The sequence below is a fragment of the Carassius auratus genome, chromosome 10 (genome assembly GCF_003368295.1).
Source record: "Carassius auratus strain Wakin chromosome 10, ASM336829v1, whole genome shotgun sequence".
In the NCBI taxonomy this organism is placed as follows: domain Eukaryota; kingdom Metazoa; phylum Chordata; class Actinopteri; order Cypriniformes; family Cyprinidae; genus Carassius; species Carassius auratus.
In genome coordinates, this window is record NC_039252.1 from 11,137,618 (window position 1) to 11,165,505 (window position 27,888).

The window sequence follows — 27,888 nt, forward strand, 5'->3', positions numbered from 1 at the left end:
GGATGAAATAACCGTAGCCTACGACCCTCTGTAATGCAGCTCTGAAATGAATTGTATTCTGATAATAAAAAAGTTTTACTGTACTTAAATAGAACAAATACACAATATCTCACAAAGTGTTGATGAACAATGAATCAAAGGAGCATTGCTTTATGAACACAGAAAGTGCTCGCAATGTGCGATCAAACATCACAAGTTTTTTATTATGAAAACTTAATAAATAATAGGTGGTGTTTATATGGAGCATTTTCATCGGATTGGACTTTTCAACCGATTACAATGCTCCATGTAAACGCACATTTTGTTTAGTTAATAAATATAAATTTATTCTATGATACTGAATGATTACCATGGCTAACCAAACTAAGCTTACAGAGATGCTTTCAAAGGCATTCTACACCTCTAATAGATTAAACAATGAAAGAATATACCAAAAAGCATGAACGGAGCATATGATTAAATCTCTAACAAATGTATTTGTGAATGTATCATTTTGTGCACACATGTCTATGGACCAACTGCATCTCTAATCTATATTCACGCCATGTCTCGTAGTCTGCACACAAAACATCAGAGACTAATTCCCAATTTCTCAACAAGCTAGACCATGTATATTCATGGCTTTTCTTTGCTTGTTTCACTTGATTTCCTCAAGCTAACCCCGGGCTCCTAATATCTCACTTTCTAACCTTGCCTGATAGATATCAAGACTGGAGAAAATTGACATGTTGCCAATGCCCCTGTATTTTTTACGCGATATTAGTCTGGTTGCTAGGTGATTACCATCCGGTAGATGATATGCAGCATATACAAATTCAGAAGTGCTGAAGTGATTATACAGTATTTGACATTTCATGAAGATTAGCAGCATAAGCCACATGGTTCACTGAATGATCACAGTGGTCCACATAATTATTTGTGTTTAGATGTGGACTGCAGATAAGAAATCTGTAGTAAATAGAAATATAATTTAAAAATAAATATACATTTGTATAAATCTGAAAGGCAACTGCCACATCTATATGCAAAAACAAAGATACTATAATCACATATATTTGATTTGATCTATGGTTTTATGGTTTATTATACCTCTTTGAGTGGATATAAGCAAGCTTAAAGCATTTCTCCTATCATTTTGCAGTCAATGGCAGGGTATTAATGCAGCGCATTATCCAAGCAGCAATAACACTTTTTCTTTCATCCTGTCAGGTTCTATCAGTTTAAGAAAGAAGAGATAGATAGGGTGTGGTTTAAATGTCGCCAAAATCCATTTGCGAATAAAGAAAAAGCTCTCAGCTCAGGGCTCCACTCTTCTCTGTGTTCAGGGGTGTTCATTCAGGTCAATGAGCCGAACAAACGCAACACCATCAGTTACCCCAAAGACAAACTAAATTAAAATGGATTTTTACATTTATTTAAAGAACATCAGTGGTGTTTGCCACAACGTCACAAAACTATTTTGTATATTTAGATAAAATGGATGTTAATAACATGTAGATGAGGTTAAAAAGTGATTATATATATATATATATATATATATATATATATATATATATATATATATATATATATATATATATATATATATATATATATATATATATATATGTAAAGGTGTCACATCCCTTTCTCTAGCATAAATGAGTGTAATATTTGGAGGTTTTGAGAAACAGTATTATTGATTCTTGCCTAAAAAGGCCACTGAAAATGAGGTAAACAAAGGATTGAAATAAATGAGTAGAAAAGAGAAACAAGCTATTTAGTCATAAAGGACAGCATCACACATGTGAGTTTAAAAATCACTTCTATTTGTTCTGTTGTCAAGCTGAACAATAAGATACTCTCATTAGCTTTGCCTCTGAAAAAAAAAATATTGACAGTTGCTTTGAAGCCCAGTGGATTTGTCCAACCCCTGATACTAACAGTCTCCACGAAGCTTCTCACACAAAAAGCCCTTAATGATTTTATTAAACCGTAGCATTTCAGAGCCGCTAGTTCAGACAGAGTTTCCTAGAAAGACATGACAACACAACAGCTGACATTCACTCAGAATAACTCATTAAAAGCTAATCAGTGTCTGGTGCATGAGCAGCTTGGCTCCATCCAGAAACTTTGAAGAACTTCTTAACAGCATCTAAAAATAGAGCTCACAAATATTTCATCAGATACGCTCTCAATCCTCCTGAGTGACTGGATAGAGAGTCTGACAGAAGTCAAATGGAGATGACCCCTGAGGGTACTTAAAAACTACTATAGTGATTCATGAGGGTCTAATACCATCAGGGCTGGAAAATAAATCTGAATATGAGAATGAATGAGAAGGGTAGAATATTATGTGCAATAAAGCACAATTCCTTCTTTTTATTAATCCTGTGCCAAGTGCCAACAGCATCAACAGCAACAAACCCTCAGGAGCGCCACACTCTCAAAACATAGTTAAACACAAGTCATAAATAAGTGCTACTTTGAGGCCTGTTTATCAAAACTATTATGCATGTTGCACACACTCATGTTTCTATATTGATTTTCCAGGATGGATTACTTGGATATCAATGGATAAGTATGATAACAGTTGTGTCAGTTTATGCCTCCCCATTCAGTATAGGTTTCCCTGAAAAAGCACCACTGATTCTAGATCTTGAGTGAAGAACAGTAGCTTGTTGTTCATTTCATGGTTCTTCTAGCCTCTCATCGTCTAGCTCAATGGGCTTTTCTTGGCTACAGCCACAAAGTCTTGGCTGTCTGCTTTACTGTTTCCTGCTTGGATTGAAAAAGCTGAGCTAGGCTAGCAGAACTTGGAAACAATTCAACAAGGACATGTAGTCATGCAACAAATATTTAAACAAGAGGTCCACAACCTCACAAAACACAGGAAGTCATCTTCAACGAAGATCACAATTTGCCTGGATGCCCTCAATTACTTTCTTCTGTGCCTCTTTCTTCACCAATGACCTGCAATGAAAAGCAGATCCTTTAACTGTCAGCAGACTGACTGAAGATAGCAGTCGCAAACCTCTTATTGGTCCATCACCTGTCCACTCGATCAGCGGCACTTTGAAATGTTTAACCAGGAATACCTGCAGGTGTGGTCTTGTCACTTAAACAGTCAGCCATGCAGGTCTAAGGTTAACCCAGAAATCCACATCTGAACTGACCCGAAATACCTGCGCAACCCTCTAAACCAAACAAAACATCCCACCTTTGGTTTAGTCTGAAGAGATGAAGCTTTCAGGGGAAATTCAATGCTAGCTCTTGCTAATCCAAATGTGAATACACAATCTTATGTCTAGCAAACAATTAGAAACAGAGCTACAAAAATGTTCTATTGCAATGGTATTTCTGGTTAATTTGATATGGGAGAAGAAAATAAACAACACAAACATATGGTTATCTACAACCATGAATATGATTAGTATTGTTCTGTATTGTTACTATAGCACCCTGGATCCTTTTCAACAAATCCCCAGAAAAAAAACCTTCACAATACAAGGTATACACCAGGGAAAACAGAGCCAGCAATGGCTTTTTTGTTGTTGTTGTTGTTAACCCAGACACAACAGATTTTTAGGAAAATTTATGTGAAATTGCTTTCCAGGAAATAAAAATGGTTTAAAATCATTTAAAATCATTTTGGTTCCCAACCCGATGTCGATGGTCAGGTCTGTTGAAAATAAACCAATATTTCTTTTTAACAGTATATAGAAAACAATATTTACATATAGAATTGCATTTTTGCTTTAGAGTGAACAGTGGTGTAAGTTCAAGTCAACAAATGTAAAAAAAATCTAAAAGTCCCACAGCACTATGATGCATCACGTAAAGCTTCCCTCTGATCTTTGTAGCCTCTGTGTGTCCCTGCAGTCATTCCTGTCATATTTCTATCTCTGCCTCTGAGACATGATTGTAGTGAGAGGTGTAGAGGATTCAGAATAAGTGCTACCCATCATGACCTTTCGCAGAGGAAGGGTAAGTGATAAATCTGTCCTCTTTTACCTGTTAAGTTTAGGGTGCACTATCTAGGTATTAAAATACATAGCACAAATATTATGTTTATTAATGTGTTTTGGTATTGAATGAAATGAAAATAAATGTATTAATTGCCTTGCCCGCCTTTAATTTTGTCAATAGTACTGTAGTGACAACAGTTTGTTGTGACAAAACAACTGGATATCATTTATTTTCAATAAAAGTTGATGATTTCAGAGACTGTGTTATGAACCAACTTGCTGACCTCCATCTACTGAATCACTGTCTGTGTGAATGATGCTTTAGGAGGCAGAATAATGAAGTTGCCTACATTTTGGAACAGCTTTAGAATCGGCAGTGTGCCTTTGATGCCTTACAATGTTGTCTCTGGAGGCAGCTTGCTAGGTTTTGGAATAGAGCAAAAGAGACCGACAAAGATAAAGATAAACAAATAATAGATGATCTCTGATGGACAGTTTACCAACAAAAATGTGGCTGATTTATAAATTCAGAAAAAGTACACTGAAATAACTCAAATAGTCCACTAAACTGCATGCAAAAAACATGACAATAGTTATTTGCATTGAAAAACAGCCTCATCATCATTATAGAGAAAGCAGAGAAAGAACATTTTGGAAAACAAAACAATTAATTAAACCTCTTTGGAATACTAGTAGTAAATACTTAAGTCACAGTCTAACATATTGCATTAAATAAATGCAGCTGTTTAACACAAATTGGCTGTAAAATTGAGCTTATGATGTTAGCTGTGGTTGGCAGGCTCTTTGGACAAGCACAAACTAAGATAGGCTAATTAGCTCAGCTTCTTCAGGCATAATGTGGCAAAGTGGCTGTAATCACTGAATTTCATGCTGAAGCTGTATATTACTGCACAAATGTGGGGAAAAAATGGGTCCTAGGAGAAAGCCTTGAGGCACCTCATGATAAAAACAGCTCTGCTGAGCCCTTTTTTGTTTGCACACTACATCTGTAAAATGAGATGAGAAAGATACAGATAGTCCCTTACTGCTTGAGGTCTTTCCAATAAAATGAATGCCTTCATAACAAATGAAGTGTATGGAGTGAAACTATCCTCAGGAATGCAAAGAAACAAAACTGGTAATGACCCACTGGGCTCAGGGCTCAGACACCAACACAGCTGCATACCAACGAGTTGCTACTCCTCAGTCTTTCCTGTCTGAATTGAGAGATGACTGACAGAGGGACAAACGCTACCAAAGGGGGAGGGAGGAAGAGAAAAAAGTAGAAACAAATAGAAACATAACCCCAAAACAATTCTAAAAACTAGTCCTGTCAACTGAACGTGTTATTTTGTAATACATTTTTTTATATAAATATATTTTAACAATTAATAAATACTTTTATTAAAAAAATAAAAATAAAATGTAATAATAATAAAGACAAAATTAATTAGGGTCATTCCATGTCAACCCCACATCTTTACGACGGAACGATACAGGTCCTTGAAAATGAACATTCCAAAATAAAAGTTTATTAAGAACCAAAATATTAAAAATCATATTGCAATATCTCTAATATTTCTTGAACTTTGGAAAGAAAAATATTTATGGCACTCAGACAGGTATGTTCAATGCAGTTGTTTTGACAGAATGAAACCAGATCCACTTCTAGTTTCAAAATTATTTGTTCTTCAGACATTTTTTTTTTTTTTTTTAAGAAAAGCAGCATTATATTTTTGAAAAGTGACCCACGTTTGGTTTTTGAGCATTGCAATTTGGAAATGTGTACAATTTAACAATTTACTCTTGGAGCCATATTTGTCAAATTTATTGTGAAGAGGAAAATGCCTTGAAAATTAACATTTAAAAAGGAACGTTTGTTAAGACCCAATATATTATATATAAATAAGAGGCATTAAGTTATTTTTTATATTTTTTATATTGAGTAACAAGGATATAAACTTTGAAGATAAAAAAATTGAAAAGTGTTGTTTCCCCATTTTTTAAAAGGTCACCATTGGCACATAATGCAACAAAGATTGTTGAAGTCAAAAGGTTTTACTTACAGACCTAAACTCTGTGTAAAAGTAACATTAGGATGCTGCCATCTTTCTGAAGCCATTTGTAACCCACTGTAATTTGGCTCTGAATTTCTGGTGAAATTTGCCATTTTGACTCCCCTCTACAAAATAGTGGACTACTCAGTAAACATTCATCCACGACATTTAATATTTGGCTTTCATCACAAAATATTTTTTATCTGTCTTAAGAAAAAATATTAGCAAAATCAAAAATTTAAGCAGGGGACCTCTAGTTGACTTGACATGGGATGACCCATTATCATATTGTGCACTTAATTCAGTGCAAACAGCAAAAAAAAAAACACTAATTGCATCCACTGCACAATCCTTTAAAACATAATGCCTCTTGACTTGAAAGTGCTTAGCAGACTGTAATGGTTTCTTGATTCATGCCACAACAGATTATTTCATGACAAAGCTGGTGATTTTAAGCATGAGACAGACATAAAGCCCCAATACAGCAGTTGAACCAGCTGTTTTCCTATAGAGCTGGTATTTTCCCAAACTCTTTCCAATGCCAGAGACCCTCTAATACTCAACGTAATTGTAAGCCTGACAAGGGGTGTGTCTTATACTCATGGCTACAGGCTCTAATTATGTGTCATCTTGCCTCTAGCTTTATATACCAAACAGACTTTTGTGTTGCATGTATGCAGACCCTTCAATCCACAATGTCCTTTTCCGAGACACTGTAACAGTCAATCCACATCCTGCATATTACACATATTTGGCTTTCCAAATAAAACACAAATCATCATTAAATCGCAACAAGGTCTTTAGCCGCAAGCTTTTCCAGCAACAGTGACTGGATCATCACGTTCAGCCTAATTTATACATGATTATCTATGCTTCAGGAAATTTAATCCTGCCCTGTTGAAATATGTTCTTAGGGTCATTGTAGCCCACACTAACTCACTTTTAAGTTTTCTTTGATGTACTAAAAACTCATTTTAATTTTAATTGTACATTTTTTTTGCAGTCAAAGGTAGCACAGCATGCAATAATCTGTACACACAGAAAGTTCACCATGGAAAGAAAAGGCCTAATTAAATGCTACATATCCAAATATATCCCTCTCTGGTCTAAGGGTTAACAATTAATCATCCAAGGCTATTTCATATGCAATGACACCTAAAATCAGAGGACATTATATCATTCATGAATTCAAATGATTTGTGCTGTATTATTCCTCACGTTATATGGCTAAATGTGTTCATGAATAATTCTAAACGCATAATCAAACCATTAAAAGGCTGAAAAATGGGCATGTTTCTTTTTTTTTTTGTAAAATTCATGCCATTTTCCTTACCATTGTCCTCCACGGTGAAACTAAAGACGTCACTGGTGGCATTGTTCTCATCCTTCAGGATATAGCAGATCTTCAGATCATCTATGTCAGCTGACAACACACACAAACACAAAACTGTAGCATAAAACTGTGCAACGCAAAAATGTATTATTCATTCAGAAGAAAATATATCTCAAAGCAATCTATGAATTTGCTTGTATTTATGATGATCTACAAACCCTAGAGTAACACCCTCAAGATCAAATTGTTCTATAAGCCGATCAACTTAAAAATATCTGCATTATAATTCAAAGAGCATGCTTGATTTTGCACAAAAAAAAACAAAAAAAAAAAACGTGTGGGTAAAAGGATTTTTAGGTTTTAATGAGTCCAGGAGAGAATTTTCACAAAAGCAGCAGGGAGTGAGTCACAAAACAATCAGCAAAACAGGTGACAAGCTGTTACATAATGACAGGTGAGAACAGGAATTTTAAACACAGACCCAGACTTCCCTACATCTGGTCTGTCCCATCTCTCAAATTAGACCCCTGAACCACTTCTGCATTGATACACAGTGGTTAGGTTACGGTGTACCATGATCAACCTGGCTCTCTCTTCCCCTTGCTCTGACCCACTTCTTTAAATTATTGATATCAGTGGAAGAAGCCTCATAAAAATGTAAACCTGTGATTCTTTATGCATGGATGGAACCGCTTTTCATATTGAAAATAAAATGTCTTCTTTCATCACCAGCACTCACTCTCATCGTAAAATATTTAGCAAATGCCAAAGAGCAAGCGGTAGCAGAATATGGGGAAAGGGCAAAGTAAATAAAGAGAAGTGATTGTCCCTTCTGCTTCACTGCTCATACTGATGAGGTCAAGTCAGGTTTGCCAGATCTCTCCCTCTCTCCCCATCTCTCACTTCTGCTTCTTCCAACATCTGGGACACCTTTCAGACTAAGTTAGCCTGACATGGATTTCACATCTTCTCACTATGGCTCTCATTTTTGAATGAGTGCATTAATACTTTAGAAGCCATGAACCGGTGCTGATTAATACAGTTTGTTTCTAAACAAAATTCTTATTCTGGCTGTACAAAAGGATATTTTTAAAATTGAAAACAGTTTACAGATTTAATAACTCTTTAATATCTTTCATTGAAAGTTAAAACTTATATAGGTTATAAAAAAATATATAATTGTATATATAAAATTACATTTGTACAAAATTACCTAATGTGTAATTTCTCAAAAAAAAAAAAAAAAAGAAATCTGTTTGAAGGGCAAGGAGTATGTAAACTTATTAAAACAATTACAAAACAAAGTATCCTAACATTGAGTATTTAAACAAAAAAATTAAGTTTGAGTGTGTAATAGACAGGGCTGTTTATCTGAACAATGAAGCATGAGCGCAAAACTCATGCTGCTGGTACGACCCAGTCAAGATGCTTAAAACCCCCAAAGATTACAAGTCTGTATGTTATAGCTAGCAGCGAAAAAATTACACCCCTTCACCTCTATCTCTTTTTAAAATGTGGTTTGCCTGTAACTAGTAACTCCTTTCTAACTACAGGAACTTAGAAGGCAAAAGTATGAGAACTTAATAATTGAAAGGAGATGTGTGAACGCTCTAGTTGTCTCATAAAGAATTTAAGCCAAAGGCTAAAAGACAAACACATCTTACAGCCTGCGCTTTTGGCAAAAGGCAAAGTGTCTGTTTTGTTATGGAACATACATTATTTCAAGCATTAATAAGACCAGAGAACCTGTCCTGAACATGTTGGGTACATAAATTTTCTTAAAGAGACAATTCTGACATGCATATCTTCAAATTACGGTTTTACAGAGCATAACACTGCACAGTTCAGTTTACAAATGTAAAAATGTGATCAAAGGTGATAAGAACATCTCTGATGACACAGAGGAGGAGGAGGAAGGAAAACAGCTCTTTCAGGAGCCATCAAATTACGTCACTTCCTGTTTGTTGTTGACGGCTGAACTGCGTTTGAGCTCCGTCACTATATTCTTTTCATTGACTATTTTTAACTTAAAAATCTATTTTATACACCATCGTTTCCGTTTATATAACGCGTGAATATATCCTCTGTTGTATTCTACAACAAAAACAATCAGAGCGACTCGCTATCACTAGATTTATTTTGATCTCCCGTGTCCGCTATTAGCTTTTAGCCAGTTAGCATCAGCAAGCGTGGTTGCTGCTAACTGCGCTTACATTGCTAATACTCTATTTACACACATTACCACTGCTGTACTCACTGTTACTTGCTTTAATGGCGGATGAATGTCTCCACTCTGTGCAGCTCGAGCTCGAGGCCGTGGGGAAGCAGATTCGCGACCTGGAACAGAGGCAGGCCGAGCTGAGAGAGCGGAGAGCCGCGCTGGAATCATCCCGGGCTGACGCTCACAAGTCCGGGGTAAGTATACAGCGTGCTGTTAACAGTCCCACCACGTCTACTCCGTGTGTTTCTCTGCGCAGGCCCGGTGCACCCAGGACGCGATCTTCCCAGATGTCCTTCACTGCGACGCCGGGACACCACGGACTCTGGGTGCATCCACAGCGGAGGATGCGAGCCGGGTCCCGGGCGACGACATCTCCCCCTCCTGCCTTCGAGATCTCCATCCAGAACCGCTTCGCTCCCCTCCGCGAGACAGGACGCGACGCTGTGATCATCGGAGACTCCATCGTCCGACACGTAAGTGCTACGTTAGCCGAAGGTAAAGTGCACACTCATTGTTTGCCTGGTGCTCGTGTTCTCGATGTTTCTGCGCAGATACCCGCGATCCTGAAGGACGACGAGAGCCCGAGAGCGGTCGTGCTTCACGCCGGGGTTAACGACACCACGCTGCGGCAGACGGAGACGCTGAAGAGGGACTTCAGGAGCCTGATCGAGACGGTTCGCAGCACGACGCCCGCGGCGACGATCGTCGTGTCAGGACCACTGCCCACGTATCGACGAGGACACGAAAGGTTCAGTAGACTTTTTGCTTTAAATGAATGGTTGTTGTCATGGTGTAAAGAACAGAAACTGCTATTTGTTAATAACTGGAATCTTTTCTGGGAGCGTCCTAGGCTGTTTCGCGCTGATGGATTACACCCCAGTCGAGTCGGAGCGGAGCTTCTCTCTGACAACATCTCCAGGACACTTCGCTCCATGTGACTAGTAAGTCAATTCTCAAATAACCATTATGATGAGTTTTGTTCCACCCGCTTAAATGATAAAAGTACTTGTGCTGTAAAACCTATTAAGACTGTGTCTGTTCCCCGAATAGTGAGGTCAAAATATAAATATAATGTAGGATCTAGAAAAAATCTTATCGTAATTAAACCAGAAAAATGTAAAGTAAATGAACAAAAACAATTTTTAAAGTTTGGGCTCATAAATATTAGATCACTCACACCAAAAGCAGTTATTGTAAATGAAATGATCACAGATAATAGTTTTGATTTACTCTGCTTGACTGAAACCTGGCTAAAACCAAATGATTATTTTGGTCTAAATGAGTCTACTCCACCAAACTACTGTTATAAGCATGAGCCCCGTCAGACTGGTCGTGGCGGAGGTGTTGCAACAATATATAGTGATATTCTCAATGTTACCCAGAAAACAGGATACAGGTTTAACTCTTTTGAAATACTAATGCTAAATGTTACTCTGTCAGACACGCAAAAGAAATCTAATGTATCTCTTGCTCTGGCTACTGTGTATAGACCACCAGGGCCGTATACAGAATTCCTAAAAGAATTTGCAGATTTCCTCTCAGACCTTCTAGTTACAGTTGATAAGGCGCTAATCATGGGAGATTTTAATATTCACGTTGATAATACAAATGATACATTAGGACTTGCGTTTACTGACCTAATAAACTCCTTTGGAGTCAAGCAAAATGTCACCGGGCCCACTCATCGTTTTAATCATACACTAGATTTAATTATATCGCATGGCATCGATCTTACTGCTATAGATATTGTACCTCAAAGTGATGATATTACAGACCATTTCCTCGTATCGTGCATGCTGCGTATAACTGATATTAACTATATGTCGCAGCGATACCGTCTGGGCAGAACTATTGTTCCAGCCACCAAAGACAGATTCGCAAATAACCTGCCTGATCTATCTCAACTGCTATTTGTACCCAAAAATACACATGAATTAGACAAAATTACTGACAACATGGGCACTATTTTCTCTAATACATTAGAAGCTGTTGCCCCAATCAAATTGAAAAAAGTTAGAGAAAAACGTACTGTACCATGGTATAACAGTAATACTCACTCTCCCAAGAAAGTAACTCGTAGTCTTGAACGCAAATGGAGAAAAACTAACTTAGAAGTTTTTAGAATTGCATGGAAAAACAGTATGTCCAGCTATAGACAGGCTCTAAAAACTGCTAGGGCAGAGCATATACACAAACTCATTGAAAATAACCAAAACAATCCAAGGTTTTTATTTAGCACAGTGGCTAAGTTAACAAATTACCAGACGCCACCTGATTCAAATATTCCACCAACGTTAAATAGTAATGACTTTATGAATTTCTTCACTGATAAAATAGATAACATTAGAAATACAATAGCGAATGTAGATTCTACAGCATCTAACACTTCAGTTTCATCCATCGCACCCAAACATAAACTGCAGTGCTTTACAACCATAGGACAGGAGGAGCTAAATAAACTTATCACTGTATCTAAACCAACAACATGTTTATTAGATCCTGTACCCACTAAATTACTGAAAGAGCTGTTACCTGTAGCCGAAGAACCGCTTCTCAATATCATTAACTCGTCGTTATCTTTAGGACACGTCCCAAAACCATTCAAGCTGGCGGTTATCAAGCCTCTTATTAAGAAACCAAAACTAGATCCTAGTGTACTGGCAAATTATAGGCCTATTTCAAATCTTCCATTTATGTCTAAAATTTTAGAAAAAGTTGTGTCTGCTCAATTGAGCACCTTCCTGCATAAAAATGATCTGTATGAAGAATTTCAGTCAGGTTTTAGGCCCCACCATAGCACAGAAACTGCACTTGTTTAAAATTACAAATGACCTGCTCCTTGCGTCAGACCAAGGCTGCATCTCATTTCTAGTCTTACTTGATCTTAGTGCTGCGTTCGACACCATAGATCATGACATACTCATAGATCGATTACAAAACTATACAGGTATTCAAGGGCAGGCTCTAAGATGGTTTAGATCCTACCTGTCCGATCGCTACCATTTTGTTTACTTAAATGGGGAGTCATCTCATTTATCATCAGTAAAATATGGAGTGCCACAAGGATCTGTCCTAGGTCCCCTTCTATTTTCAATATACATGTTGCCCCTTGGTAATATTATTAGAAAATACGGAATTAGCTTCCACTGTTATGCTGATGATACTCAGCTATATATATCAACGAGACCAGATGAAACTTCCCAATTATCTAAGCTAACAGAGTGTGTTAAAAATGTAAAAGATTGGATGACAAATAATTTTCTCCAATTAAATTCGGATAAGACGGAGATATTAATTATTGGACCAAAAAACACTACACAGAATCTTGTAGATTACAATCTGCAACTAGACGGATGTACTGTTACTTCCTCTACAGTCAGAAATCTGGGTGTTATATTAGACAGCAATTTGTCTTTTGAAAATCATATTTCCAATGTTACAAAAACTGCATTCTTCCATCTTAGAAACATTGCCAAGCTACGAAACATGTTATCTGTTTCTGATGCAGAAAAGCTAGTTCATGCATTCATGACCTCTAGACTGGACTATTGTAATGCACTTCTAGGTGGTTGTCCTGCTTCTTCAATAAACAAGCTACAGGTCGTCCAAAATGCAGCAGCTAGAGTCCTTACGAGGTCAAGAAAATATGATCATATTACCCCAATTTTACAGTCTCTGCACTGGCTACCTATTAAGTTCCGCATCAGTTACAAATTATCATTACTTACCTATAAGGCCCTAAATGGTTTAGCTCCAGCGTACCTAACTAGCCTTCTACCACGTTACAACCCATCACGCACCCTAAGGTCACAAAACGCTGGACTTTTGGTAGTTCCTAGGATAGCAAAGTCCACTAAAGGAGGTAGAGCCTTCTCACATTTGGCTCCCAAACTCTGGAATAGCCTTCCTGATAATGTTCGGGGTTCAGACACACTCTCTCTGTTTAAATCTAGATTAAAAACACATCTCTTTCGCCAAGCATTCGAATAATGTATCTTTTTAATTGTGAGTGTAGTTGCTTCTGATCAAAGGTGCATTTTTATTCATTAGCTTGGGTTAAACTAATTTTACTTTGTTGGATCAGCAGCTATGCTAATGATGTCTGTATTTTGTTTCTATGTTTTGCCACGGGATTCACATCCCGTGGTAACTAGGATTTACACAAGCTCCAGTCTGGATCCAGAACACCTGAGAAGAGATGATGCTGACCCTCAGAGGACCTCAGATGATGCTAACCCTGAATGAACAAACAGAACTAACAATTATTCCTAAATGTGTGACTTAATCATCTAATAACTTAATTAATAATATTGATAGTTCGTCTAGCTGACTACGTCTTGTATTATTATTATTATTTTTTAGTTTTTCTAAAATCCTGTCAAATGTGCACAAACTACTAGCTACTACTAAAAATTGTAGAAACATAATTTTCTGTAAAGTTGCTTTGTAACGATTTGTTTTGTAAAAAGCGCTATACAAATAAAAAAAAAAAAAAAAAAAAAAAAAAAAAAACATTACCTTGTGTGAAGATGCTGATTGAGTCATTCCCTCTGTCCAGGCTTATCAGGTAGCCATGCTCTGGCTGTGTGGTAATGTGAAAAACCAAAGCCTCTGGGCTGCTGTCTCTGTCCACTGCCTTCAGGACTGTGCTTGTGATCTGATAACCTAAGTGACCTGCGGACAACACTTTTAAAGTTGGTGCACCTTTGTTAACCACAATCTGTGGCACACCGTTGTCCACTGACACAATGGTAATCTTCATGGTCTGAGGCCTTTGGGTCTCAAAAATGGTATCAGGAAAGACAAAAAATTCTGAATGGGTGCCATCAGTGACTGTAAAAGAAAAGCTGTCCTTGTCCGACTCTGTGCCATCATGCTTGTAGCTGATCGTATTCTCATTCAGGTCCTGCTTGGTGAACGAAGTCACCTGTCGACTGTTATTGAAGAGCAGTTTGCCGTGAATGGGTAGCTGGGTGACTGTAAACTTGAGAAGGTGCTCAGGTGTGTCTTGGTCCTCAACAGTCAACTCAAAGGGCGTAATGAGTTTGGTCTGTCCCTCGGTCACTTGAAGGTCATGAATGGTCAGTACTGGCTTTTTATTGTCAACATCAACAATTGAAACACGGAACGTGCGGAACACAGGGTTGTAGCCATCGGTCACCTCAAACTCAAAGCTGTCCATCTTGACTTCATCATCGGCAGTATGAATGTAGTAGATCTTGCTTCCGGCCAGCTGTAACTGGGTAAAAGACACAATAGGCATGCCTGGTGAATCCGTGTTTTCCAAATGCCCTCTCACCGGGGCTCTTGTGATGGTGAAGACTAAGTTCTCATCAGGGCTATTGAGATCACTAGTGCTAAGGAGGTTCGTTGTGAGTGTAACTTTGCCACCTTCTTTAAGAGACACCCCTTTGCTGATGACATCAGGAAACACCATGTCAATGCTGCCCACAGTAATATAGAAGTATCTGTCAATAAGAGGATTTATGCCATCTGTAACATCAAACTTTATAAGGTCTCGAATGCCTTCCTGTCCATTGTGAGTGTACAAAATGAGACCCTTGTTCACCTCGTTTTGTGTAAAGTTCATGCTAACTGTTATGTTCTCTAGAGAACCAGCAGATCTTTTCTTCACATCTCCTGCTGATTTTCTATGAAGGAAGCCCTGACCGGGCCCATAGCGAATGATGAAAGTAAGAGACTGATCATCTGAGTCCAGATCAGTGGCTTTTAGTACTTTACTGTTTATCTGTTTTGTCTCACCAATCTCGATTTCAAGCCCATCATTAACAGCAAGCCTTGGTGTTTCATCATCGACAGGGATAATCATGATCATGATGGTGGCCTCAGCTGAATGTTTCCCATCTGTAAGAAGAACATCAAACTTGTCTTCAGTGGTTTCCGAATCATCATGTTCATAAATTATGCTAGAGGCTTCCTTGATCTGTTCCACAGTGAAATTTGTGATTGGGACAGAGCCACTAGCAAGCTGATTGAGGATGAACCCATGATTTGGGGGTTTGGTGATGATAAACGTCAGTTTTTCTGTAGGAACATCAGCATCCACTCCATTCAAGAGTGGCGTGTCAATGATAACATTCATGCCCTCCATTACTACAAACTCTCGCATAAAGATCTCAGGTTTTTCATCATTGGTGGGAATAATTATAATTGGAAAGAACTGTCTCTCTGAGAAGTTTACACCATCTGAACATCTAAATGTGAACCTGTCCTCCACTGGCTCGACTCCTTTGTGGATGCTTTGGACATAATGAATATGACCTTCATTCACATCTCTGATGGTAAAAGCACTTACTGCCGTTCCCGACCTTGACTTTTCAGAGCCTGGTGCTGGAGAGATGTTCTCCACGTATCCTGATGTAGGCTGAACAATGATGGTGCACAGGATGTCCTCAATTGGTGTGTCTGCATCCTCAACCTTAATATGATGCCTACCAATTGTGTTTTTATCCCCCTCAAAGACAGTAAAGGTAGGGCCAACTGTGACCACTGGAATCTGGTTATCTACAGGCAGAATGGTGACGTGAACACGGACTCCGTTTACTCGGTTACCCCCTACAGTCCACTCATCAGACATGTCAGAGAGGGTCAAGTTGAAAAAGTCTTCAATCGAAAGGAGACCAATCTCACCGCTGGTGTGAGCATACACAACCAGACCACTGATGATATCAGCTTGGGTGAATCTGCTTGAGGAAACTCCACTCACCAGAATTTCTCCAAACTTAGGGGCTTCTTCCACAATGAATGTCAACCTCAGGTCATCAGTGTCTTCATCTTTTCCCTGGATAACACTGGTGGTCATTTCTGTGGCACCATTTTCCAGCACGTCCAAGCGAGAGCCAAAGGTGCCCATTGTGAGGCTGAGAATTGGGGTTTCATCATCAATAAGCTTTACCCCTACCTTCACAGTGATTGTTAAAACATGAACACCATCACTAACATCTAATTTAAAAGAGTCACTTGTTGTTTCATCTCCATTGTGGATATATGACACTTTGCCATCAGAGATATCCATCAAATTGAAACTATTTCCTTTTATTAAGTCAGTAAATGTATGCTGAACATGGCCGTGCTGTGGAGTTTGACTTAATGTGAATGAAATTTGCTTACTGTCTGTGTCAAGGTCATTTGCGTCGAGTTCAGCACTCGTGATGATATGCACTCCTCTCTCAAGGACTGTGAATCCAGTGTTTGTTATCTGTGGGGGTTTGTTGTTCACAGGCTGCAGGAAAATTGTAAAAACTCCATTAGCACTGTTTCCAGCAGTGTCCTCTACTGTGAAATGGAACTGCACCACATGTGGTGTGATGCCAAGCTCAAGGTCTGGTGGGCTGTAGGAAATCTTATGATGGTTAATTTGCGCTTGGGTAAATTCCGTTACGTCAGTATTGGGGCTGTCAGTCAAAACAATAGACCCGAATTGAATGGGATTATTCTCATCTGTGTCGGTTGGCAGTTGAGTTACTGTATACTTCAGGTCACGGTCTTCAGAGTCCAAGTCAGTGTAACGAAGAACATTCTTGTTGAAATAAGTCAGCTGGTACTCATGTACTGTCGTCTGCAAAGTAGTGCCTGGGAACAGCACGGGTGGAATATCATCAATAGGTAAAATCTTAATAACGAAGGAATTCTCTCCCGATTGGTTGGGAGGATCGGCATCATCTTGTACTCTAAAAACGAACTGATCAGTAACTGCCTCTGTGATGTGTGGACCTATGTGCCTATAGAAGAGCTTTTCATCTGTAATGTCTTTCTGGAGCCACTGTGTCACTACTTTCTCATACACACCATCTTCTGCATTAAATTTCCAGGAGGATGGGTCCTCAGGTGCTTCAGATTGCCTCAACACGACCTCGCCAATAGCAGAAAATGGAGGCTGGATTGTAAATTTAATGGTTGAATCCTCAGAGTCGATGTCTGCTGCACTGAGCATGAGCAGTGAGATGGGCACCATCTGATTTTTGAATAAAATCAACCCAGTGTTTGCATTTATGATGGGTGGCTCATCATCAGTGGGTACAATTGTGATGGGGAACAAAAACTCAACTTCATTCTTGCCATCTGACATTCTGAATATTATATTATCACTGTATGTGTCACTGCCATCATGCTGGTAAACCACAATGCCGACCTCCAGATCAGCCGGTGTAAAATACTTCCTGTTGGTGCCCAGAACAGTTAAGTGACCGTGACGCAGACCGTCAACCACCTTTATCCTCACACTGTCCAGGTTGTCTTCATCACTTATTTCTAAATTGTTCTGAGTAAACAAAGACCTAGACTGGCCTTCATATAAAAGCTGGCCAGTATTCTTAGTGACTACTGGCGCTAATGTATTCATGGGCTTCACAACAATCATGAATGCAAAAGGATCTGAAATGCCACCGTCTGTGTCTATGACCTCAAACTCTATTTGAAAGATCCTCTCGGTATCAGAGTCCAAAGAGGGAGGTTTGTAAGCTATTTTCAAATCTTTGAGATCCCTTTGATAAAAGGATGTGATAGGTAAATTCCTATCATCTGTACTCACAATATATCCCTCCTCAAAGGACAGAGGAGAAGTAATGTTGAAAATGAGATCATCGGGATTTGATTGTGTATCCTCCGCAGCCAACATATCAGGAGTTAAAGCCGTCATAACAAACTGATCCACTTCCATCATCATCATAGCCACAAAACTCGGTTTGGGGGGAGTGTTTTCTTCACCCTCTTTTATCCGAATCATCACATGGAAAAACTCTTGTTTCAGTAAATTATTTTCTTTGCTCCGTAGCTCCACAACCATTGGGATGTAATCTTTATTGGGGGACTTGTGGGTAGATGTATGCTCATAGCAGATATCTGATTTGAGAAACAGATCACAATCCATCATTTTCTCCAGTTTGCTCTCATCCACAACTTTACCATATCTAGGAAGCGCACTGCTGGCTGCCAGTGACGTTACCTCACATTTTTCTGAGGTTTTATCATAGGTGAAGTCTAAAACCTTTCTGCCGATTGGATTACTAGTCCCATGCAGTTTATCAACATTAAGAGGCATGTTCTTAGTAACAATCTCCAGTTGTGTGAAAACAACCTCCACCTCTAGCATAAAGGGGATGATAATAGTTTCAGTCTGAGTGTCATACCTGAGTTGCATCTTCACCCTGTCACTCGCAGGGCTCCTAGAACCGAGATGAGAGTACCTCACATCGTTAGGACCAAATTCACACGGGAACTTTTTAGGAGACACATGTCCCGGTCTCTGAGACAGCGGGTCATTATCCAGAACGGTAATACTGCACCTGTCTCCCGGCTGAACTTCAATGACCAAGTCGTTGATCGGATCGATGTAAACAGATCTCCCGAAAGGCACGTGTATGCCGTTGTTTGCCACCAGTATCGCGTCCTCGGAGAGCTCTGGCGTGTAAGCGTACGACAATCCGTGCGTTTCAACTCCTCGCGCAGAACTACCTGTCAATGAAAGCAAGAGAATGAGAAATCTATGAAGTTCCATGCTGCACGCGCAGTGTAGACAGCCACAGGGGGTGCTTGGGCAAATGAAATATCCAAATGGAGCTCGATGGGGTTTTCCGCTCTTATGCTTTATATCCAGGAGGGAAGAGGAGACAAATACAGAAAGTTGAGAAATCCCACACACGCGCCAGGATGCTCGCGCGGCATTCCCACAGAGTCAGCGCGAGCTCAGTTTTAACTTGTGCATGGATGGCAGCAGAAGGACACGCCCACAGGCTCATTCTATTGGACGGAGCCTTGCATTCCCACTTTCGCAGGTGATGTTCTCAGAGGATTTGACGATCTTCTGTAGTTGTGTTGTAGCCTACATCTGACAGGCGTGTCTGGGTACAAGTGTAACTCTCTACATTTCTTACAATATATAATTAACTTGTAAAAGCTTCTTTTTACCCCTTGGATATCCAGTATTTTTTTATTATTATTTGTTTGTTTGTTTATTCATGCTGTCTATAGTTGTAATGCATTTGAATTTAAACTTGTATTCATTACTATGTTATATTAATGTATTGCTATTGTGAAACATCAAAATAACTGCTTACAGGTTTCCCCGTGTAACGTAAATGACAACGATTAGTATTAGCAATATCAAGGTGATGGATCAATTCCCCGGGAATGCAAGAAGTGATAAATGCAATGTAAGATGCTTTGGACATAGAAAGGAGTGAGCAAGATGAATAACATTTACCTTAAACTCAGATGAAGATGAAGAGTTAATCCCAGAGTTTTTATTGTAAGAGTCTTTACCTGCCTCAGGGACCCTGATTAATATTTTACTTAGAAATAAGGCCCACTCAATCACTGTTCCTCAAATACCTGTAACCCCCAGGATACAGAAACCATTTAAGAGTTAATATAAGCAATACATACTCACAGTGTCACTGGGAGCCATAAAATACTTGATCCAATCTATGAGGTCAGGGCATAGCTGAAATAAAAATTGTTTGACTGAATTTAAAATATGTAATGAACATTACTTCATTAAAGTGCCTATATAAAAGCACTAAAGACTGTTCTTGATTCTGCTGATGAATATATTTTAGTAAAAAAGATACAACTAATTTCAACCCCCCATATATATATATATATATATATATATATATATATATATATATATATATATATATATATATATATATATATATATATATATATATATTCATATAATTGGCAATTTAAATATGTGTTAAATAATTAATATTGCGGTATAGTATATAAATGTATAAATCTGAATTAATTTCAAATTATACTCATGTCCTTTTTTACTGTATAACTAATTAAGACTATTAAATGATGCTAATACTGTCAGGGTATATTTTTTTCTTATGCCAAAGATGGACGGTAAAATTGTACTGTGTGTAGTCTGTGAGAAAAGAAGAAACATTTTTAAATAATTAAACAATCAAACAACCTTTTCTCTACAGTTTGAGATTTTCTGGGGAAGACACTTTAGACAATTTGTTTTTCTTGCTTAAAGAAAAATGCTGGATGGAGAAGAAAGGCGAGAGTTTTCTGAAGTTCATCGGGACACGTTTTTTTTAATTACAACATGACAGACTACAGTCAGTTTTCACGTGTGCTCTCTGAGAATGACTGTTTCCCACAAACCTTCAAACCTGTAATCAATCATCTGTTCAGGCACCATAAAAACTCCTGATGGCTTGACTGAGCTACAGTCTTGGTATTTTCTCTCCCCATCTCAGTTTTTCAATTAAATTTTTTGTCTCAGTGTAGCCCGGGGAAAATACGACCACTTTATTGGTGAAGGTAGACAGAATCAATCAGACCTCTAATCTCTGTGATCAAGAATATAACAAACTTTGTCCAAAGGGACAAAAGTGCCTTGAAAAGTCTGCAGTGCTGCAAAAAGTGGGGCACTTAAAAATACAGAAAAGAAACAAAAATGCATTTAAAAAAAAAATTGTTTTTTAAAAAAAGTGTTTAAACTGATTTTTAAACAATAAGCAATTTAGGTACTAAAACTGATGCAATCATGCCTTGAGCTGTCCAATGACAAAACACACAACGAGTGACAAAAACATTTATTTGTTTGATATCTTAGAAGGTTTATTATTTATTTATTTTTTTAATTTTTTTTTACAGTGCAATTAATTTTTATACAGACATGACATGCAAATACATGTGAAAAAAGGCAGCCCACTCCTATTAAAGTTCACAGCTGTTAAACATCCGTTCTCAGGTTCCTTCTGTTATCCTGTGGTGACCGTCTGTCATCTGGAATAACTGCAGACTGAGAAAAGTACAGAATTACAATACATTTGCCCACTTGTCAGACACTGACAATTTCGCTGAATGAGTCATAAATCAAACCAGTTTAAAACCAGACTTTCTGAATAACATTTATTTCAAAATCTGCTCTTTCTTTGCAATTTCTTTGCAAGGAAATGTGTGGCATCAACCACGAGATCTTCTTGTGCAGGTGTTCACGTTCTCTCATTTACAAATTATGCTGGATAACATGATCATCAGGTTCTTCACAAATTTGTGGAGTTTTATTCATCTCTCTTTATCTCTTGCATATAGTACAGATGAACACAGGTAAGATTATTAAAGACACAAATAAGCCACAATGCTTCTGGTAGAAGCTGCACCACAGTTAAAAATATCTATCAGTTTAACGGTTAAATGTGCATCTTTCAAACGTACAAACTAGCAAATGTCATCTAAAGGATTTGTGAGAGTTAACATTACAGTGTATTTTCTGAAAGGTCGCTTGTTCCTCTTGAGTACTGTTGCCATTTCTGTCACAGATGTTTGAAGGGAAGGGAAATATTCTCAAGCCAGTACTCGTTGTCTAAATGCTCGTTTAACATGATATGTTTTTCAGCTAAAGACATGAAGATGGTGGGAAAGATGTTACTCACCGTTAGAGCTTTAGCTTCAAATTAAAACTTTTTTTTGGAGCTAAATTATTGACAATTATTGAAACAGCTGTCCTGCTGACGGCTCAAGTCAGAGGAGAAATGTGTTTGCTCTGAGGAATAACAGCTGCCATTATAGTGGCAGCATCCACCATAAAAAAATAAAGAAATATTATTATATAATTAAAATGATATACACAGGCCTAAAAATTTACATTTTGCCACATATGAAATAGCATGTATTTTAAAATCATAGTTATGATATACAATTAATAATTAATAAAATTGAAATGAGATAAAAAAATCTAAATTATGTCATAATTACATAAGTCAAAAATACAAGATAAAAGTCACACTTATGAGATGCTAGGTTAGGCTATAATTATAATATTTGGCTTCAAACATACTTTTTATGGAAGACCATTTCTGCCACATGAGATAAATTAAAAATAAATGCTTTGGCAAATCTTTATATATATATAAAGTCATAATTATGAGATAACATCATAGTTATGACATTAAATGTTATAATTATGACATACAGTGTATGTTAAAATGACAAGATAAGAAGTATGACATAATTAGCATATTCAGCATCATACATGCTTTTTGTGGAAGACACATTTGAAGGGGTGGGGGTTATGCTTAAAAGACATAATTATGAGATAAAAGTAATAATTATCATATAAAAAGATGAAAGTATAATATCATAAGTCATTGTTGGCTTAATATGAACTATCATATAAAGGCCTATGAGCTTCATCAATCCTATATAAGCCTTTATATGATTGGCTGCTTTTTAATTATTTATTTAACACATTAAAACAATCTGAACTTGATTTAAATGATTGACAGTCACAGATCTGACCAAATATAAACACTTAGCAATAAAATTCAGAGATGTAACAGTATGACATATGAAAAAGACATTTAACAATTGACTTGCCCACCCCTCCCTGAAAATAAAAGAAATAAATAAAAAACAAATAAAATATATACATATTTAGGGTTTAGACACATGAGACATCTTAGACTTCATATTCACTCTTAAGGAGACAAAGCATGTTTGACATTATAATTATCTCTTTATACCATTTTTTTCAATCAATGCAAGAAAAGAACCCCATATTTTCATATACAGATCAAGGCGTCCTCCTGAGACTCCAAATATTACATTTTCATAGCCAGCAATATTGGACATGAGTTCTAGCCATTCATCAAAAGAAGAGCGTTTAACAGATTTCCAATGTTTTAGAATGACTCTACATGCAGACACCACAGATAGACGGCACCACTGCCTTTGCTGCCCGCATCTTCTGTTAAAATACCCAGCATACAGAGAGCAGGATTTATGTGTAACTGTAGGCTGAAAATGTTATTAACAAAATGCACAATGCAAATCCACAGTTCTTTAACCTTATCACAGTTATACAACATATGAACCACAGTACCACTATCTGTGTTACATCGCCAGCACAGGTCGTCATCTCTCAATTTAAGTCTAGCCATCCTGCTTAGTCCAGTAACACCTGTTAAAATTGTATAGTTTATCAGTTCAGAATGAATTTCAATTACACAATTCTGCCATTTAGATACAACCTGCTTCCATATTTCATCCTTTGATTGTTTTCTCCAGATCTTTCCCATGTCATTTTAAGTCCATTTAAATTGGGTGAATTAACATCACTAATTAAGGCACAGAAAGCTGAACAGCCTCCTTGTTTATGATTAATTGTGACAGACACATTGTTTATATGTTGGTGGGTCGGGGGAATTTTTAATGGTCGCAAAGAGAGAATGTCTTATTTGCAGATATTTCTAAAAGTAATTATTCGGCAGGTTATACTTTTGTTTCAAATTGTTAAATGAGACCACATGTGCTCCTTCGTAAAGATGATCCAAGAACCATATCCCTTTACTGGCCCACTGTGTCCAGCAGAAAGGCTTCATATCTATTTGTAATTTAGTATTATACCAGATCGAGGCTCTAGATGTCAGCCATGGGGTTTGTTTGAAGTTTTGGTGATACAATTTCCAACTTTCTCTAACAAACCTCAGAACAGGGTACTACTGGTCGGGAAAACTGTGTCAAGAAAGCCTCTGTTGGAAAATGATTGGATGTTTCTTACGCCTTCATTGGAAAATTAAAAAAGAGGATGCTTACATTTAAGCAGAATTTCGCATGTTTTTAGTACAGATTTTTTTTGTTTACATTTTTCTTTAAATTGCTTTTTTTTTTTTTTGCTGAAAAAAAAAACAACAACAACAATTTAATGGAATATAATAAAACACAACACATGAAAAAAAACACATGGAGAAATATAGCAAACCTCTAGAAGTTACTTAACAGGGATCGCATTTTGGAGAGGCTATGCTCTGACATTTTAGGCTAATTTTCTGTATTAGTGTTGCTGGCAGGAGCGGGCGGAGGAGTAATTAGTATAATTAATCAATTGTTACTTGTTTACCCTTTTTATAAATGTCACACTATGTGGTAAATATTTATAAATCTTTCTCAGAAATTCCAGAACAGCCCTCATTAGTGCCTCATTTGCACTTTAGTTTCTATATTGTACTCTGTCACTAAACGTGCACGAGCGCTTGTTAACTGACTGATATCATTATTTCAATGAGCGCTGCTGAAGTTCAAGGACAAGTACCAACCCAAGCCCCTTCCGGTCACTGTTAAAAAGTAAGTTTTATATTTAATAGACAGTCAAAAGGCCCGTATGAGTCAGTGAGGTGTAATAGTGTACATGCGAGTGGTGTGTCACCTGCTGCTTATTACCGCGGCTAATTTTCAAAAGTAACCCGCGGGAGAGAGAAAACTCTCATACTCCGGCTTGTTTGAGAGATTAATTGAGTGTTACATAAAGAGTTCAGATTGTAGGGGTTGAGAAGTACAGACCTCATCAGCTCTATGGCAGCCAGTTATAATTGGGCATCATTTCAGCTTCTTGGCAAATGTCCAAATCCTCGTGCAATAAGGTGGATGATCCAGAAGAGGGCACTGTTGTATTATTGTCTAGCCTTCACTAATAGGTCAAAGAATAGTAACGTTTCAGCTGATTACAGTATTGATCCAAAAAATAGCAGAGTTTCAAGGTGTATTACAGTGTCAGGTTGAAACTGAAAGAATAGGCTTGAACAAGAGTGGAGAAGAATCAAGGAAGGTGAAGGACAGAAACAAATGTTTGTCTTTCGTGTATGTTCAGGCCCTGTCGATGAAAGGTCACTTGGATTTCCATTAGAAACAGGTAATCTAAAATTAGATCTAATGCTGGCCATAGAGGGTGGATGGATAGATACATTGGTATCAGGAGAGGCCACAGGCGAAGTTCTGCTCAACCAGAGGGGACCGTGCCACACCAGTGGGCTAATAGTTTCTAAAATCACTATCTGAGAGAATGAAATAGCGTTTTTAGGTCAGACCCTCACACTGAATCTGACTGTGGTGATTGAGAGAGAATCCAGCTTCCAGAAATGATTGGGTAAAGCTTTTTAAAATGATGCCGTGGGAGAAGGTCAGATCTGCAAATTTAGTCGTGATGGAGGTGGAAAGACAATTATAAAGGACTGCAGTGGAGTTCATTATATTCCTTGGCTTATCTCAAATGCTAACATGTAGATAAGAAGGAAAATGTTTGAGATTTGCCACAAATTAGGTTATCCATGAAATTGGATCTTGAGTCAAAAAGATATAAACCGAGCCTATCTAAACAAATAACATCCATGAATGTTACATTTTCATAACTTTATTGAATGAATCGCAATATGGCCGGGTGAAAAGATTTCATAAATGGTTTACCCTTCCGGCGATAACCTCCAAGTGTTTCTTGAAGTCATTTGTTATATTTTTGTAACTCTGAAAATGCATATGATAATCACTTCAATATTTATAGTGTAAAAATAACTGTAAAACATATTTATATAAAAAAAAAGACATTCCTGCAGTTGTTTTGCCATTTCCACAGCACAAAACGATTTATTTGTTTGTTTGTCTGCTCTTTTTATTTATTTATTAACTTATAATGTCAGTAAAAAGCTTGAGATGAAATCTGGTGCGTGATGAAAATCAAGTTAAATATCTTTTTAGTAAATATCTGTATTTTTATAGCATGAAAATGGTTAATATGCATTTTTCAAAAGATTATGACCATGCCATGGCCATTTTAACAACACAAAACAAATCTCTAATTATTATTATAATTTATTAATTTTTTTGCATGTTTATAACAAACTTGAGTTGAAAAAAAAGACAGGTGAAACATTAAGAAAATTCATAAAAGAAAATTCAGGATAAAGAATGCCACGTAATATCAAAGAATGTGTTTATTATGCTTAATCTTTTTATATTTTCATTACTTTAAGGAAAAAAAGAAAAGAAAAAGAAAACCTTTACAATTATTGTAGGCTGTAATGTGCTTGAATAAGTTTAATTCACCTACACCTCTTCGCTGCTATCCCATAATTCATAGTGTGACGAGTCCCTCGTTACTTCCACTAAGACCGGTCAGTGGGTGTGGTTGGAAGGCTCGTCAACGGAATTGTGTACACCTGTTCCTTCCCTATATAGTGTCAGCTCTGTTTGGTGTGGAGTGTGAACTCCCGGTTGTTTGGTTTTGCTTTGGCTATTTTGAGGTTATGATTAGTTTAACTCGGTTCTGTTGGATGCTTGGAGCATTCGTTTGTTTGAAGGAATCGTGTTTTGGTTTGTTGATTTCTTATTTTATGTTCTTTATTTATATTAATAAATATCTTTGTTGCAACATACCAACCTGACTATGTCCTCCTTCCCATTTGTCACGGCTTTGAGCCGGTCGTGACAAATGTGGGGGCTCGTCCTTAAACTTAAGTGATTTGTTTGGTAAAAATATTACTCAGTTTTATTGATTTGATGATTGACTTGTTAAATTAATATTTCTGTTTGCTCTTTTGGTAATGTTTAATATTTGGTTCTACAAATTCTGGAGGATATAGTGGTTGGTTGGTTGGTTTGTTTGTTTTGTTGCTCTGCGGGAGTTCAGGTTTGGTAAGTATTGGCTACTCTTTGTATATATTTAGAGGGGAAGTTTATTTTTGGATTTGCTTTTCCCTGGTTAGGCTTAGCGGGGTATCCTTAACGGGATACTCTGATCTTTTTTATTTTAGTTTATTTTTTTTGTACGGTGAAAGCAGTCAGAGCAGTTGTCTCGGGAACACATCCGTGTTTTGTGGTAGTGACTCGTTAATCGGTTGCTATTGCAAACACTGGTTTATGGTGTATAAGAACCCACTGCAAGTAACTGTATGAAGATTAGGGATGAGTTTATGTAGTTTTGAAGTTTAGTTAGAGGGAATTGCTTATCCAAATTCTAGCCCTCAAATATGTTTGGAAAAATTAAGTAGCCAATTTGTTGTTTGACCATGGCCTCAAAAATTGGGGAGTTTATTAGTGCTCCATCTGAAAGTTTGTTGAATAATTTAACTAAGGATCAATTGGTGGAACTTGCAGGTCACTATGAAATTAACTTGGTAAGCCAAGATAAACGTTTAAAAGATAACATTAAATTATTGATAAAAACGGAACTAATTGAACGTGGAATTTTAGACCCTCAGTCTCCAGAAGGTGCTTCAGATTTTGTTGATGCGTCTACAATGTCTCATTTAACGTTTGAGCAACAAAAACAACTCTTGTTAATTCAGAATGAGATGAAAGGGAAGATGTTAGAAGCTCAAAATCGCGTGGAGATGTCTAAAATTCAATTACAACAACAGCAACTTGATCTTGAACGTTTTCGTTTAGATCTGATAAGAGAAGGAAAACTTGGGGTAATGGGAGGTGTAGACCGTGACTCGACTTCGTGTAAATTTGATGTAGTGACTAATATGAGATTGATCCCTAGGTTTGACGAGAAAGATGTCGAACGCTTCT

The 27,888-nt window shown here is 37.4% G+C and overlaps 1 pseudogene; it reads right to left on the reverse strand.

Annotated features, from left to right (window-relative positions):
* Nucleotides 1-19,232, reverse strand: part of LOC113109846 (FRAS1-related extracellular matrix protein 2-like) — a 56,002-nt pseudogene extending 36,770 nt beyond the window's left edge.
* Nucleotides 19,233-27,888: the final 8,656 nt, after the last annotated feature.